Source organism: Triturus cristatus, chromosome 2_2 (assembly GCF_964204655.1).
Source record: "Triturus cristatus chromosome 2_2, aTriCri1.1, whole genome shotgun sequence".
NCBI lineage: Eukaryota > Metazoa > Chordata > Amphibia > Caudata > Salamandridae > Triturus > Triturus cristatus.
The window spans coordinates 719,831,902-719,850,092 of NC_140582.1; the positions used below are offsets into that span (position 1 = coordinate 719,831,902).

Genomic DNA, 18,191 nt, shown 5'->3' on the forward strand with positions numbered 1-18,191 from the left:
TAGAAGCCATTTCTGTCACAGTATATGCTGGGAAGAATTAAACTAAAGGAGCCGCGCGGATTGTTGCTTCTCCGCGAGCCGCACTCACTGCAGGTGACACACTCACCTGCATGGAGTGGAACTGGTTGAAGGTCAGGTCATGGTTGTTGTTCGAGATCTCGAGTTCTGTAAATCTGTCACTGCTGCTTTCGGCGTTTAGGGAAACAGCAGGAGAGTGCTGCTGGTAGACTTGATGCTAAGCTGTGGAGCCAAGGACACGTTCATTGCTGGCAAACTTTGCTTTCACTGCATAGTAGTTGACACCTGCAGCCCCTTCCCCAGTCAGGATATCCCCAATTTTCTCGGTTGTTAAACACATCTTTAATTGTAATACATTGCATATTAAAAGGCTTCGGAGTCCAAGTTTTTCTCAATAAAGGCCACAGACTCTGACGTCAGAAAGTATTTTTTTTATATAGCAGGTGGTACTGTCCTAAGAGTCCACGAGGGCAAGAAGCAAATGTGGTCTCTGTTGTATCTCTTTTGGGTGGTTTGGGGGTTTAGCCTAGTGTTCAGGTACGGCGACATACCGGACAACAAAATGAAATTACCCTCACTACCGTAAATGGAGAACGCAAAGCATCCATAGCGATTGCTATGGTGACCAGAAAACTAACAACTTGTGTCTATAGTTACCATAGTCTGTAATCTCAAAACGTATCCTATTCATTTTGCATCAAACTGGAATATTATATTTCGTTCTCAAGGTGATATGTGAAACGGCTCATTGTATTTAATCAGTAGAAAACGTTGAGCCGCCTTGAGGCTTTTCTATGTCTACCTATTGTTGTTTCTGTTGATCGCGTAACTTTGTGATCCAGTCGTTGAGTACACAGTTGTTTCTGGTTTTAGGTCTCGCCTAACATACAGCACAAGCTGTCTGTTTGCGCAAAGACCTATTATAATTTTACATTGGGCTTAGAGGCCACCCATTGCTTACCATTGGTTGGCTTTATTGTCACTCTTATTTCCTTGCTTTTTATTCGTCGGCTTGTGTGGCTTTCCTTCATCGCCTTGTGTTTGTTCCCCCCTGTGGGTCGTGACCTCATTACTTCTAATCTTCTAATGCTTAATTTTCAGATACAACTTTGTTTTCTTTTTGGTTAAGCATTCAGTGGTAGTGCATGTGTTTTCTAGTGTTCTCCCTTGTGTACTTCTTCCTTCCACAGTCAATGTTGCTCTCTTTTGCGCATCTGCTTCTCCTCCACCCTCTCCATGCTGGGCTCACCATCATATGCTTCTGTCCCATGTGTTGCTTTCTTGTCCATGTGCTTCTCTCCCCCCAGCTCCACATTGCTTTCTCTCACCATTGTGCCCCCCTTCTCGTCCCATTGCTCTCCCCTGCCCTCTGTGTTTCTTTTCCATATCCGCTTCCTCCAGGTTGGTCTGACCCACCATGTTGCTTCTGCACCTCGCTCTCTGTGTTGCTTCTGCCCCGCCCTCCATGTTGATTTCCTCCACCTGTGTCCTCTGTGCTGCTTCTCCCATTGGCTTACAAAAATACTCTTTGTGTGCACTGTTTCTTATATTTACCAATTCAACTCAGATGGCTAAATATTAAAAAAAGCTCCTGCATTATTTTTTAGGCGTGCTTGCCTACAAAATGATGCGTATGTACCGTCTTATTTTTTTCTCTCCTCCCTAGCTACGCTGCAGAGTATCACGGATGCTGTATAGCATCGCTATAAATTATCGGCAAAGCCAGTAGGTCCTGAAGGCAAGACACGTTCGCTTTGCTAGTGCTCGTTAACATTTGTTCTGGAACACTATTTGTAAATCATTCACTTAACTTTCGTAACTCAATAAGTTAGTCGCTCAGTGTCTCAAATCCATTTCTTTCAGTAGCATATGACTTTGGTTGCTGATTTCCTTGACCCCAAATACCTTGGTGCAGCTTGTAAAGGCAGAAGTTGGCGTACAATAAGCTGTTTTTTTCAACTATGCTAGCATAGTCCAGGTTATTCTATAAAACTTTGAGTTTGGTAGGACACCATATTGATGAGGGGTGTAGCATAAGTGGCAAAGGTCATAGGCTACCCACTTCTTCAAATCTCACACCATGTACTGTTGAAAGGTCTCATTTATTTTGGAAAAAACTTGACCTCTATAAAGTCTGACTGAACATTAATGATGACCACGGTCTTATTTGTTTATTTATTGAAGAGTGGGATGGTTAGAGGAGTGTTGATGAAATAACAGTGGCTGCGTAGGCCAACCGTGCACTTTCTGGGGTTGAGCTTGGTGATGACAAAACATTAATTAAAGCCACAACATATTAATTGTTAGATGGTAATGCAATCCAAATTGGCAATCTTCGGAGGCAGGCGGGAATAACCAGTGGAATTAGTAGTGGGTCAAGATAGCCAACTAATGGTAATCATGGGGCGGCTCTAAGCCCAGACCAAAAGCGGTAGCAACCTGACCAAAGGATCCCAGAAGAGTCCTAAAACATCCAGAGATGCAGTATGGGAAACGTCCCTTTTAACAATTCCCAAACATTATTCAAACCTCTCACTTTGCGTGTCGGTGAAAGCATCCCGAGCACCGCATGGCCATCAGAGAGGATGAGACAATAACAGCAAGTTGCTAGATTTTGTTTTGCCCTGAGGAAGGCCCTGCCAGAATCCTTTCCAGGGGTCGAAATGCCAACTTGTTAATCATAACCATTTCTCTTGTGATATCGGATTCCAGGAAATCCTAGATATGTGTTTCATTGGATTCCAAACAATTGATGTCCTGATGGGTATGTTTTTTGTACATACGTTGCATGCACACTGTTGTCATCTTTTTTCTTCCTTCACCTGAACTGCGCCGTCACTAGGAGTACCTACATCATTTTTGGAACTGTTGTTACATTGGCTATTTATGAATTATATCAGATTTGAAAAATCTTTTCTTTGCCACATTGATTGTGTTGGAACTGCAGGGATGAAAAAGAAAATAGCCCTGGCTAAATCATAGAATTACTTGTTTGAAGGATTCTTTATGGAACTTTGTTTTCAATACAAGTGAAGTAGCAATCCGGAATTAACAAAAGGTAAGGCCTGACCTAGAAACTTACTCACCTCACACTACAGAACTACAGCTCCACAGCTCTTTCCACAATCAACCAAGTGATATAGCTCAGGAAAACGAATCAGTAGCCCATTGTGATCAAAAGTCCTCATGGAGTTTCTAAAAGTAGCCCCATCTCCATCCTCCTCATTTCAGTGACTCCCTCCAGCCACGAGGAATGCACTCATACACTTCTATTGTGTGGGAGAAGCGTCCTCACCATCTTTCGTGTGCTATGGCAGGATCATCCAAAATGGATCTCAGTGGCTTCAGAAGCTGAGTTCATTCACCACATGCAGCATAGAACTACATATGTGCTAGACACACTACAGACACACACTCAATATATACACATGGGATGCCTGCGCAAGATTCTGGGCATACACATACCAGCTGAACTGTACATAAGTGGGGCCAGTAAACTTCACTCCCAGTGACACAGAAAAAAAGGTATATTAAAATCATTAAATCTTCCAAAATATGGTATGCAGCCACCCCCACTTCAGGTGCTATATCACACTTAAATTAGTGTGACTGTTTGCAGTGATACAATGGCAGGAGTTAGGTAGGAAAGGAGAAACATATTTGGACTTCGTCAGCACACTGCTGATGAGAGAAGATGAATCGACAGATAATGTCTCAGAGGGAGGAGGTGCAGGTTGAGAAGAGCGGTCCAAGGGCGGAGGTGTGTCTAAGTCCAACTAGCAGAATTGTAGGTGTTGTTGTCCTAAAGTTCCACATAGTAGGGAGAAGTGCTCAACGTGTGATGAGGTGAGCGAGTTGTAAGCCAGGCCAGTGATGGCTAGTGAGAGAGCAGATGGAAGAATGCCAGTTGTGATGAGCAGTAGTGATGCAGCTCAACATGTGTGAAATTGTAGTTTCTGTGGAGTGAAGGGTACAGTGGGCTGGTTGAATGGGGTTAAGAATATATTTAGAGGAAAAGTGAAGTATAAGAAGGTTGAAGATCAGTCACTACCGAATCTTTTTAAAGGAACAGATGGGTTTTGAGATACTGGGAACTAGTTTGCACGGGGTGAGGGATCAGCAGCTGATTTTTTGGGAGGAGAGATAGGACTAACTACTGCACAATGAAAGCAGGTTGTCTATCTGTCAAATGTGAGCGAATAGTTGAAGAGAGGTGAGGACGAGCCGGGCACTAGATGTCAGAGCAAGAGGTTTGATAAGCAGAAGACTGAAAGAATCCAATAGTGCACAAGAAGGCTGCGATGCTTTAATGACTGGAATACGTCCTGATGGGCATGTTGCAGTGAGCTGTGCGAGTGTAGCAGGGTGCAGTTTAGGTGTAGTGGGGGTGTGGGGTGCACAGTGGCACTGTAAGGAGTGTAGTCAAGGTCCTATGGTAGTAACATTGATGGAGAACTATGTAGCACTGTCATTGGCTGATAGCAAAGTCAGAAGCGAGGTAAGTAGCAAAAGCATTGGTTAATCAAGATGGATCATTAATGGGTGGTTGTGGGAGAGAGAGTAGATTGTGCTAAGTTCTGTGTTTGAGGCAGGAATGAGTCGATTAGGTTTTTATTAATATAGTATCAGGATTAGGCATTGTTGAGGGAGTTGGATAGTGTACTTAATGTATGTTTGTATTTTCGGCTAATAAATGGTATTGTTTCTACCCCATTTATGCAGTAACGCTCTCATTTCGATTCATGTTTGCAAATAATAAGCAGTGCTGTGGCCATTGTGATTTTGGGGAGGTGCTGAGTGGATAATGTGTGTCTAAGGCTTATTTAGTAACATGGTTGAACTTTACTCAAAGTAAGTGTTGTGTTGGAGTGAGCAAAGGTCACTGTGCATTTGATGCAGGAATGCTTGAAGGGAATCCAGTTGTGTGTTTGTTTGGAAATTGAGTTTTTAATGTTCGCAATACTGTTTACAAGGTCTTGATCGGATAGGGACTGGGTAATAGGTTTGTTGTTTGGGTGCTGTGTTTATATTTGTAGATCAAGAGGCTTCCACCCTAAATGTGTTGGAGAGATGTGGGTGTTAGTTAACAAGTGATGATATGAAAAAAGGGGTTTGCTATAGTGGAATAAAGAGCGTCACGTTGAAGAGGCGGAGAAGGATAATTGATGGGGTGAAAACTAGCCAAGGAGTGCACTGAGTGTGTCAAAGGAATATTCAATCAGGCCTGGTGCAGGGTATTGTAAATTATTATGATGTTTCCCTGATGTATAGTTCTATTCAAAAGAAGATGGAGGTTTTGTTTGTGTGGGTGTTGGAATGATTCTGAATGACTTGTCATTGAGAATACCGACCTCCCCACCTATCCAGTTACTGTGCCAAACCCAACATGTATGTGGGAAAAACTGGCATAGTGTGGCGAGAGCTGCTTTTGTATCTGTGTTTTGATGGTCAATCCAAGTTTCTGTGAGAGGGAGAAATGTAGTGGACGGTTGTGAGAATCACAGGGGACTGGGTATAGGCCCGGTAGTATTATCTTGAATATGGCCCTGAGCATCTTACATCCTCAACATGTTTTTTTGACTAATTACAACCACTTATATATGTGCTAAAGGCAGGATTGGAAGGCTGTGGTCACTGTGGTTCTAACAAGGTTCCAAAATGGTTCTAATTTGCTCAAATCCAGTACCTACTGCTGTTCTGCTTACCGAGGTGTACTTGTATTGTGTCTTCTTTGACGACAATATTCCTTTCTTAAGTATAGCTTCCCATTTCCCTGACATCCACCCAGTCTTCATGGCCAGCTATCTCAGAATGGGGTTATGCCTGTACTCCGCATCTCTTCATTATATTCGGGTGTCCTGCATGCCAACAAGCAATAGGTCTCGCATTTGCGAGAATTTAAGCTATTGGCATTGTACATGACAATGCCTTTTATTTATGTTTTAAAAACCAATACATAAATAAAAGGCATTGCCATTTACAATGCCAATAGCTCAAACACTCACAAATGCAAAACCTATTGCATTGCAAACGCTTGTTACTAAAGAGGCAGATTTTCTTATCAATGCTAACCCTAGGATACGGGCATTCTATGTTTTGCCGAAGATTCATAAGGCCCAGCGCCCTCCCCCCTGGACGCCCGATAGTATCCGGTATTTCATCGGTACTTGAGCCCCTTTCACAGTTTGCCGATTTCTTTCTGAGGGAATCTGTGATTAATCAACGATCCTATGTTCAGGATACGACTGATATCCTGAACATTATAAATGATATGGATTTTGACTCTTCCCAGCAGTTTCTCGTGACTATTGACATCGAGTCCCTGTATTCTAGCATACCCCAGGACGCGACGCTGGCGGCAGCAGCTCGCGCTCTTGGGGCCCAGGAGTGGTTTTACGATACCCCTCAGTCCTTTGTCATGCAATGTGTGGAGTTGGCTTTGACCCGTAACTATTTCTGCTACAAGGATGACCTCTTTTTACAAACTTCGGGGACATCTATGGGCGCTACCTTTGCGCCGAGCCTGGCATGCATCTATGTCGGCCAATTTGAGGAACATCATTTGGACCAGCTCTCTAATCCTTTCCAGGGGCATATTTGCCTCTGGAAGAGATATATAGATGATGTGCTATGCATTTGGTCCGGTACGCACCAACTACTTGATGAATTTTTGGAGTGGTTAAACTCTCTCGACATCTGTTTGAAACTCACCTGGCAGATCAGTAGGGAGACGGCTACTTACCTTGATCTTGATATCACTGTGCTTAATGAGAAGCTCAGCACTAGTGTCCATCATAAACCCACCGATAAAAATTCCCTGTTGCACTATCAGTCTTTCCATCCAAGGGCTTTGAGGGACAATCTTCCGGTGGGCCAATTTTTGAGGTACCGTCGGAACTGCTCCTCCACTTCTGACTATCTGCGGCAATCAGAGGTCCTGAGTGAGAAACTGACTCAACGTTCCTATCCAAAGAGAATCATCACCAGAGCACGTAAGAGGGCCCATAATACACCTAGGGAAGCTTTGCTTGAGAGAAGTCATAAGGAATCGAATGAAAGTTTACCAGTGGTTCTGACATTTGACCCTCTGTCTAGCAAGATCAGGCAGAAAATAAGGAAGCACTGGTCACTCTGGTCTACAAGTAACTTCCAGATGCCGCAACCCAGATTTGCGTTTAAAAGAACGCAGAACTTGAAGGACAGATTAGTACATACGAGATCTGTCGTTCATAAGAGGAGCGTCACTCTTCCCCCAGGACACCATCCCTGTGGTGGGTGTTCGGTATGTGAGCTGACTGAGAAGACGACTGAAATCATACTAGGTAGTGGGAGAACCTGGTTTCTTCGTCAGTTTACTAACTGTAACACATGTCCTGTAATATACAGACTTACATGCCCATGTGGGCTACACTACATTGGCCTAACGTCCAGAAAGGTCAAGGTGCGCATACAAGAACATCTAAGCACGATCAGGGCCGACAAACTCACTACACGCCTGGTACAACATTATCACGATCATCCACATCACTTTAAATCACTAAAATGGGTGGTGTTGGAGAAGGTGTTTGGTGACGCTGGCGATGTGGAGAAGAGATTGGCAGTGAAGGAGGCACGCTGGATCTATTTAGAGAAGGGGGACACTGTTGGCCTGAATGACCAAATTGAGTGGAATAACGTCAGTAGGTAGGCTATCCACCCTCTGTCTAGTACAGCATCGTTGTGTGATTCAGGATCCACAGCAGTGGACATGAGTTTATATTACACCTTGATCTGAATGAGAGTGTCTGCATTGACCCCGGCCATTGTATGTAGGTCTGATTTGAAGTTGCATATATTATACACTTGCTCCCAGGTTCTAAGTAAGTGGAGCACGTTTAATTTAAAGAATATATTCAGTCAGTTAATGGGAGGAATGACTAACATCTGTACAAGGGGCACCCCCGCATTTGTAGTTATCACTGCTGAATTGACACTAATGACGAGGCAGTGAGTGGTGTATATCTGCGTGTAAAACACTTAGACACAGCTGTAGTTTTTGCCAAGTGGTTGAGTTGAGGAAAAATGGAGAGTCGGGACTCATTCATGGACCATCGGCGCCCGAAATAGTGTCTATTTGCATGTTTCTTTGGTATTACAGACCGTGCTAAGATGGCCGCCACACTCTCTCTGCTGCTTACACTGGATTTAGGAATTCCCAAAGTCTCGCGAGTCGCGAACATGGATTGTTTGAAAAAGGATGCGGCTAGGCGGTAACTCGATGCTGGGTTGAGTTACTGCCCGTGTGTAAAGGTATACGGTAAGCACAGGGTCTGCAGAGGCTCTGTTAAGATCCCGCCCGGTGATTGAACGCTGTACAGCTGCTCTATTCTTTAAGTCTGTGGGGCAGCATGTGGGTGGCCTGAGTTTCGAATACAGAGTGAGACTTGGCTAAGGTTTTAAGTGTGCCGGTGGATATGCAGGTCATCAAAAGTTAACTCACAATTGTATGACTTGTCATTATTGCAGGCATTATTTGTATTTTTTCAGATGTGCTGATTTGGAATGTATGGCAGCCTGATTTTTTAATGATTGAAGATTACTGCAAATAGTCCTCAAACGTGTGGGCTTTGGTTTGCTGGTTCATACGGGATAAGAATCAGCAGTGGTTTTGTGTGAGACGAGTGGCTAATCGCTATAGCTATATGCGCGCTGATCTATTTGATGTAGATTTGCGCGATTTTATAGGCAAATTTGGGCATGGTGCAGCTGGAATGACATCGCTTTGCATTAAGACAAAGGGTGACGATGTGGAAACTGGGAATTAATCCTCGTCATCATTATAATTTTTTTCACAGATGCAGACACTAGCAACGGTTGTGCTTTTGTGAATAGGGAGGCGAAAGCAAAACAGGTTTTACGCCCCTGTGATTGGTTGGGAGCTGGTATGTGGGCCCATAGCTCCGACTAGGTAATATACTTGAGTCTAGAGTCATGGAATTTTCCGTGATGAATTGTGAATATACATAAGAGCTTTTAACTGTGGACACCCCGTTGAACTAATCAAGCTTTGTTGTTTCTTTGTGTTCGTCAGTCCTTTTCATTGTTGTGTGTCCAGGGAGGTGATTTTTTCGACCTCTGTCGCCCTGATGAAATTGCCACAAATTAATTGGCAATGAAACATGTTGGCCGTCATTATCAAGGTATTCAACATGCTGGATTTTTAAACAGTGGGATAGACTCCTAATAAATAAAGAGTACAATTGTGAGTCTAACCCCTTCTTTCTCTTTGTTGGTACATTCCTTGCTTTTGTCTTCACAGTACACATTCCTTTTTTTTGTATTTGTTTTTCTTTGCACTGGACACATCACTCTTTCTTTTGAGAAAGCTATCAATGATGAAATAAACGTGGGCAAGCTGGTGAGAACCAACCAGTAGCTCCTCTGGTGGTGCGCATGTGAGATACTTTCTCTTTCTTTACACATTTTTTCACCTACCTTTTCTGCTGTTGAGGTGGTGTGTAGAGTGAGTAAAGTTGTTGAATTAATCTGCGGACTGACCTCACACTTATCTGTCTCTACTTTTTCTGTTGCTTTGAAATTTTAAATATTGGTAGCACACTGGATGGGGTTATACCATATGATTTAACTGGTACTGGAGGTTTTTGACAAAATATTCTTTCCTCCACCTAGTCCAGATTACATAAAAGATATGCTACATGGTGCCAGTTCTTGTTTGTTGAAATAGTAACTAATTAGGATGAGCCATACAAATACGCAGTCATAGTCTAACACGCGTATCACAGAGAAACTGCATCATGAACAAAAATAAGTTAAAAGCAGCACGCCATATGAAATAAAGTTGTGCCGCGAGCCACAAATAAGGAAAAAAAGGAAGGGTTGGTGGACGCCACACTAATAATGAGTCCAAGGAAAGCAAGCATTTTTTAGCAAAAATGATTATTAAATATAAAATACCTTGTATGTATACACAACTCTTACACGTGTGTATTTAGTTTAACCACGTTCTGGCCCGTGCCACGGGGAGGTTCCCGGATTCTTGCTCTTTCTCCTCCGCCTCGTCCATTGCTGGGCTGCAATCCTGAAAGTGGCGAAGGCTGGTCTTAGGCAGCTGCAGGAGCACATACTGCAACTCAAGGAGAAGTAGTGCTCTGTGTGCTGCAGAGGCGGGAGGCAGTTTAACGGAGGCTGAGAGCTGCCCCAATATGAAAATAAAAAACAAGAAAAGAACGCAAACACCATGAAGTGGACACCTCATGCGGTAAAAGCAAAAAATATCAATAAAAATCAGGCCACACGAAGGGCATGGATGGGGGGGGGGGGGACAATGAAACATGGAGGAAGCCTCCTTAGATGTCTTTAATTAACAGCGCCCTCTTCACGAACCATGAAGCGCAGTGTCTGTGCAGTGGGGGGAGGGGGCAAGGAACAGAGCATATTTAAAAGTTGTAGTGCAAAGTCCATTAGGCGTGCGCTCGCTGAGTTACTAAACAATAGTTTTGGCAAGCCAGCATTGTTACTGGTCAAAAAGAAGTAAACAAGTTGAAGAAAAAAAAAAGTCGTGCCATGAGCCACAAATAGGAAAAAACACAATGGAGGACACGTCCACAGATTTCTCAAATTAACACAGCACCCGATTCGCGCAGTGACTGTGCAGGAAGGCTTGTGGGAAGGCATATTTAAAAGGTATAGCCAACTCCCATAAAGTGAAAGCGCGCATGGTGTGCTGCAAATACCCCAAAAAAGGCCGCCATTGCCGAAGCTGGCGTTCCACTAGTACTCTTTACGTTATTTAAGCTAAGCGTTCTCCTGAAGGGCTAATGCAAGCTATACAGCAAGGGCACAGTAAAAGTCCAGTCCTGATGGGAGGTTAAAAAAGAAGACAGGGAGGTACTAAAGAGGGACTAATAAGCCTATTAACAAATCAAAACCCAACATTTACAAAGGACAGTCACAACAGCCAATTGAAAAGATGGGCGGAGAGTGGGCCGAGCTTCAAGTCCATATCTAAATACAGCACGACTCGCAGAGCAGCGCATGCGCTGCCCGGCTCGATCTAAAAAATATAATGTCATGTTTGGGATGCTTGCAAAAGTACTAGCCCCCACCAATTGCTTAGCACCTCCTTCCAGTCTATCATGCATACATCCATATGGAAATTAGTCTTGGTCCTGCTCCAAAGCGAACAGTCTACATTAACTACCAGGCCATTTCACCTCTCAAGATAACTTGCAAAAGTGCTGCATGCCTAAGAGGAACATTTTACTACCTACTAAGTCTTAGTATCGTAGGGTCATGCTATTTGATTAAGCTTTGTTTAACAGAAGAAATCCCAAGGCTCTTATAGAAATCTCCAAAATGTCCCATTTGTCACAGGTGATGTTCACACAGTCATGAGCAATATCCAGAGTAGTTGTTGGTTGGACCATATAAGCTTAACCACTGGCCATGATAAAAATGAACTGAAATACAGTAGATGTAATAATATTTAGGTTTGAGCCTTTGCTAGTGCATGCATCTCACTTGCGAGACACTATTGTTAACAAAAAGGCCTTGGAGCCCACCCATTGCTTACCATTTGTTGTCTTGCATGGCACTCTTCTTTATAGTCTCGTAATTCGTCAAGGCAGGCCTAACATAATTTCTGACCCTCTCTGTGGGGCAGAGACCTAGCATTGATTGATTCAACTCAGTCAGTGCCTGTCTGCTGTTCCCGACCTGATTGAGGTACTATTTTGTTCTCTTTACCTTTTAGTGCTCTGCAAACAGAAGGCATGTGACAGGCAAAAACATGCCCAGCAGGACAAATAAAATTGCAAAGGTTTATTTTTTATAGTTAACTTTCTTTTATTTTGCCAAGTCTTCTTTTCTTGCTTTGCACTAATGTTTACTTTTGTATTTTGCCTGTGGGTGCTGTTCTCAAAAGATGAGGATTATTTTATTGCAAAGCTACATTGTTTCATTCATATGTGTAATTTCTTATGCTTTAACACATAATCGTGCACCCCACCTCACTCCACCTCACTCCACACCAATTCTCCCCACTCAATCCATTCCACCCCAGACCAATTCAGTCCACCCCAGACCATTTCAGTCCACCCCACTCACCCCAATCCAATCCACACCAATCCACCACCCTGTAGTCCTCCTAACCCACCCCACTCCAGTCTGCCCCACTCCTATGCAAAGCAATCTGCCCCACTCCAAACCAAAACGATGTGCCCCACTCCAATCTTCCTCACTCCAGTTTGCTCCACTCCAATCCAAAACAATCTGCCCACTCCAATTAAAAAAAACTGCCCCACTCCTATCCAAAACAATCTGCCGTACTTCAATCTGCCCTACTTGAAGCTGCCCCAATCAATCCAAAACAATGTGCCCCACTCTAATCTGCCCCTCTCCAGCCTGCCTCACTCTAATCCAAAACAATCTGCCTCACTCCAATCTGCCCCATTCCAATTTGGCCCACTTCAGCAATCTGCCCCACTCAAACAATCTGCCTCAATCCAATCCAAACCACTCTGCCCCACTTCAATCCAAAACAATCTGCTCCACTCCAATCCACCCCACTCCAATCCAACACAATCTGCACCACTCCAATCTGCCCCACTCTAATCCGCCCCACTCCAATCATTCCGATTCCAATCCAAAACAGTCTGCCCACTTGAATCTGCCCACTTGAATCTGCCCACTTGAATCTGCCCCACTTGAATCTGCCCCACTTGAATCTGCCCCACTTGAATCTGCCCCACTTGAATCTGCCCCACTTGAATCTGCCCCACTTGAATGTGCCCCACTCGAATGTGCCCCACTCGAATGTGCCCCACTCGAATGTGCCCCACTCGAATGTGCCCCACTCGAATGTGCCCCACTCGAATGTGCCCCACTCGAATGTGCCCCACTCGAATGTGCCCCACTCGAATGTGCCCCACTCGAATGTGCCCCACTCGAATGTGCCCCACTCGAATGTGCCCCACTCGAATGTGCCCCACTCGAATGTGCCCCACTCCAATCTGCTCCACTCCAATCTGCTCCACTCCAATCTGCTCCACTCCAATCTGCTCCACTCCAATCTGCTCCACTCCAATCTGCTCCACTCCAATCTGCTCCACTCCAATCCGCCCCACTCCAATATTCCCCACTCCAATCCACCTCACTCCAGTCCAATCCACCTCACCCCAATCCACCCACTCCATCCCAATTCACTTCACCACAATTCACCCCACTCCAATCCAATTCACCCCAATTCAATGTACCCCACTCTAATCCAATCCACCTCTCCCCAATCCAATCCACTCCACTCCCTCCCCAATCCACCCCACTCGATCAAAAATATTCTGCCCCCCATTTCCCCCACTCTAAACCAAAACTATCTGCCCCACTCCAATCCAAAACTATCTTCCCCACTCCAGTCCAAAACTATCTTCCCCCTCCAATCCAAAACAATAAGCCCCCCTCCAATCCATAACAATCTGCCCCACTCCAATCTGCCCCACTCCAATTTGCCCCAATCCAATCTGGCCCACTCCAATCCACCCCATTCCAATCCACCTCACCCCAATCCACCTCACATCACCCAAATCCAATCCACCCCACTCCAATCCAATCCACCCACCCAATCCAATCCAGCCAAATCCAATGTACCCCACTTAAATCCAGCTCACCCCAGTTCAATCCACCCCACACCACCTAAAATCAATCCACATCAATCCATTCCACCCCTCACTAATCCAGTTCACCCCACCCCAATCTAATCTATCCCAATCCAATCCACCCCACCTCACTCCAGTCCAACCCACCTCACTCCAATCCAGTTCACCCCACTGTAATCCAATCTCCTCCACACCAATCCAATTCACCCCATCCCACTCCAATCTAATTCATCCCACTCAACTCCTATTCACCCCACTCCATTCCACCCCACTCTGTCCCACCCCACTCTGTCCCACCCCACTCTGTCCCACCCCACTCTGTCCCACCCCACTCTGTCCCACCCCACTCTGTCCCACCCCACTCTGTCCCACCCCACTCTGTTCCACCCCACTCTGTTCCACCCCACTCCAGTCCACTTCATTCCACCCCACTCCAGTCCACCCACTCCAGTTCAATCCACTCCTCTCCGCCCCACTACAGTCCAATCCACACGACCCCAATTCAACGCACCCGTCTCTAATCTAATGTAACCCATCCAATCCACCCGAATCTATTCCAATCCACGCCACTCTACCTCAATCCAATTCCCCCTACTCCAGGTCAGTCCCCCCACTCAGTCCAGTCTATCCAACCTACCACACTCCAATAACCCCACTCTAGTCCAAACCACTGTACTGCAATCCAATCCACCCTACTCCAGTCCACCCCACTCCAGTCCACCCTCTCCAGTCCAATGCACCCCCTCCATTCCACTCTAATTCACCCCACTACAAACCACCCTACACTAATCCAATCCATCCCACCCCAATCCGGTCCACCCCACCCCAAACCAATCTAATCCACTCCACTACAGTCCACTTCACCCCATTTCAATCTACACAACTCCAATCCACCCCAATCTACTCCAATACACTCCACCCCACTACCTCAATCCATTCCAACCCACTCCACCCTATTCCACCCCACTCCATGACATGCCACTCCACTCTGCACCACTCCACTCTGCACCACTCCACTCTGCACCACTCCACTCTGCACCACTCCACTCTGCACCACTTCACTCTGCGCCACTCCACTCTGCGCCACTCCACTCTACAGCACTGCACTTCATGACACTGCACTCTACGCCACTCTGCCACTTAGCCACTGAACTCTACTCCCCTCTACTCATGTCTTCGACACTCTACTCCACTCTAGGGCACTCTAGTCTAACAAATCAAGTCTACAACACTCTACCCCCCCACTTCACTCTAGGACAGTCTACACCACTAGCTTTTAGCCATGCTGATCAGCAGCCACACTGGTGTACAACATGGTAAAAACACATTGCCAAAGCCAATAGCTCTTGTATAGACAAGACCTATTGCTTTTGCCAATATTTGTTTTTGTCAATTAGTGCCGCTAAGTTTGGTTTATGCTCTTTCAATGTTTTGTTCTGAAGTGGTCCCATTTCTTCTGCCATCCTATTTTCAATCCATCGCTTTGTTGGAAAATCTGGACTGGTAGCCACATTCCATTAACGGGTGGCCAAGGGATCAATAACTGATTTTAAGTCCAAACCACTTAGAATTCGCACCTCCTTCCTGATTTTGCTGGTACAGACAGAATGAATGGATGCAGTAACATGAAAGACTAGACTTCATCTAATTTTATTCCCAGGTCCCACCGCCCTTTCCCCATGCCAAAAAACAGCTATTATAGCAATCACTTCTCCACATTTCTGTTTTGTTTTTTACTTTATGCATGCTCCAGGAAAACCCATGCTGTAATCCACCTTGACTGCTCCATTACCCCAGCATATAGCTCTCCACACTTTCCAATGTATTTCGTTTTTTATGTTTTATAAGGCATAATGTTGCAAATCAAATTTTGCCGAGGTATCAATTGTACCTGTACAGTCAGCTCTTATAAGGGCTGAGAACAGCGTTGGACTACAGGTATCAGAAAGATACAACCAAATATCTACAGCAATCAAAAGCAGTCTTATCATTCAAATGATTAAACTCCGAGATCGTTACCGATTTCCAAAAGCAATACATAAGTGGAGAAATATTGAATTTCCACAGGAAGCTCATCGCACACCTGACACCACTACACTGAAATTGGGTTTAGGGGCCTCCAGGGGACTGGAGCACCCAGAAAGTTAAAGTATTCTTGACCTCCAGCTTTGACCAGGTCTGTAGGAGTAAACACTATCTTGTACATGTAATTAGGCTATTACATGAACACATTTGAACGTGATGTGGCATCTAATGGCCTCCCTTTTCTTCACTGCCATCTGATGAAGGCTTTTGAGAGCATTGAATGCAGACCTTCTTTATGTAGCCTGAAGGCCAATTTGGGGGTTTAAGTTTGAGAGGCTAATGCTCCTGGTTTCCACCTGATTCTCATTGGGTGCCATTCTCAAAATGACTATTTGTTATGAGATTTCTCTTTACCCCTCTGTTAGACTTGGCCCTTTCTGCAGGGTCATCCCCAAACGTTTTGCCTTCACCTTCCTGTTTTCTAAATACGTTTTTGTTGGCTTTTAAAACTTTGCACACTTTACCACTGCTAACCAGTGCTTAAGTGCTTGTGCCCTCTCTTTAAGAAATGATAGCATTGGCTTATACCCAATTGGCATATTTTATTTACTTGCAAGTCCCTAGGACAGTGACACTTAAGTATCGCCTTAAACATATCTCAGGTCTGCCATTGCAGCCCGTGTGTGCAGTTTTTAAAATGCCATTTCGACCTGACAAAATAAACCTGTTATCAGGCCCAAACCTTCCTTTTTAGGTCTCGCCTGAGCCAGCGCATGCGCTGCGAGACATTTGTGTGTGGGCTTTTAAAAGTCCTACCACAGCTTTTTGGCTGGCCTCGAGCTTGCGGTTACGCGCACAATGACGAGCAGAGGTGCCATCTGGCTTTCCTCTCTCATCATGGTGCGCACATATCGCACACCACTCGCCAGCCTGCTTTCACTTTTGCCGTTGTGTGCGTGCGCGTGCACCACACGCGTCCTTTTTTTTTTTTCTTTTAGCGAGCGCGCGCACAGAACTCCCGGGCTTGTTAACCAATGTATGTTTTGTAAATTGACGAGGGCTTTGCAGCTCCTCGGCACCCAAAAACAGTAAAGCTTTACTAAAACCACAAAAAACACAAGTACTTACCGCGCCAAAGCAGGGCTCACAGCCCATGTCAGACCGATTGGCTTTGCTAATGCTTGTTTAAGAAATTAATGAAGCCGTCTAATTCGTTGACGCATTTTTATCTGATATCAGAAAACATCTTATAGTCAAACTTTTTCATCACTACTACCTTAATTTCATCGCTGCTACCTCAAATTCGCAAGCCGTTGCTATTGTAAAGAGGGGATTTTTAAAACGTACGTGTTCAAGGCGCTATGCGACTCGCAGCGCATTGCTGTGTAGTTGTGCTTCAGTGTACGCTATCTGCCGGTGTAGCTGCGCATGGGAGCTACACTCACACGTGCACAGCGTGACTTACCTCACTAGAGATTCACTCCCGCATGTTCCCTCCACACACCATCCGTACAGGAACTGGTGCCGGCGGCGTCTCTTCTTCAAATGTTACTGTGTGTTCAACAGAGCTGTTACGTGACTCCACCCTTAATTATGTATTCATGACAAAACACGATTTGCCTGTTAGTTTTTAGTCTGACCTGAAAGCGCAGCCTGTTATTTACTTATTGTTAACAATTATGTGTTCCTTTGTGTTTCGGTCAGAACTTTCTTCCTGTTCCCTCTCCCTTTCGCTCTAGTACTCTCTTCCATGTCTCTCTGACCCCCGTCATTATTTGCATATATTTACCCTTACAAGTCTATTTCTTTATTTTTCCATCCCGTGACCACTTTGGCTTTGTTTGAATTTTATTTTACGTCCACAGGGCAGCGAGCGCCTTGATGAGGGGGAGACGCCAAGTGAAGCGCAGGGAAGGCTGCTGGGAGTCAACGGTTTCATCCCGGTTCTTCTGCATTAATGTTTTGTGCATTTAGCTGTGTTAGTGCACCTAGAAAATGTACAAGAATTTCACCATCGTATTCACGTTTCCCGCTTCTGACTGACAAAGCAAAATTGATCTCTACAGATTTTCCAGGAAAAGCGCAGGATCACAGGCGCGTGCGTCTCGCTGCTCTGAAACTACTTGACACTACGCGTGCGCTCCCGGCCAGTGCACTGTGATAATTGCAGTTTGTAGAAGTTTCAGAAACCTACAAGCAAGGATGCGCCCCAGCGGCTGGTTCAACTGTGTGCATTCCTAGACGTGTGCGTCACGGTGGCAAGAAGTAACAGGTATGTGCACGTCCGTTCCAGCTCTCGGAAGACTAAACACTCCCGAAGGAGAATTAACTAGCAATGGAGAATTCCAGTGAAAGTTACCATTCCATTCCGGTGAATGCAGTTCAAGATAGTTTCAGTAACAAAAAATCATGGCTTTAAGTGGGCCGGGTCTTGCCGGTGCTCAGCACCGGCAATTCAAACAAGCATTGGCATAGCCAATAGGTCTCGCCTTTGGGACC

At 45.1% G+C, this 18,191-nt stretch overlaps 1 protein-coding gene across 2 annotated transcripts in view; it reads left to right on the forward strand.

Annotated features, from left to right (window-relative positions):
- The window catches only part of FAM149A (family with sequence similarity 149 member A), a 539,436-nt gene that overhangs the window by 261,175 nt on the left and 260,070 nt on the right, over window positions 1-18,191 (forward strand). The window lies entirely within an intron of this gene.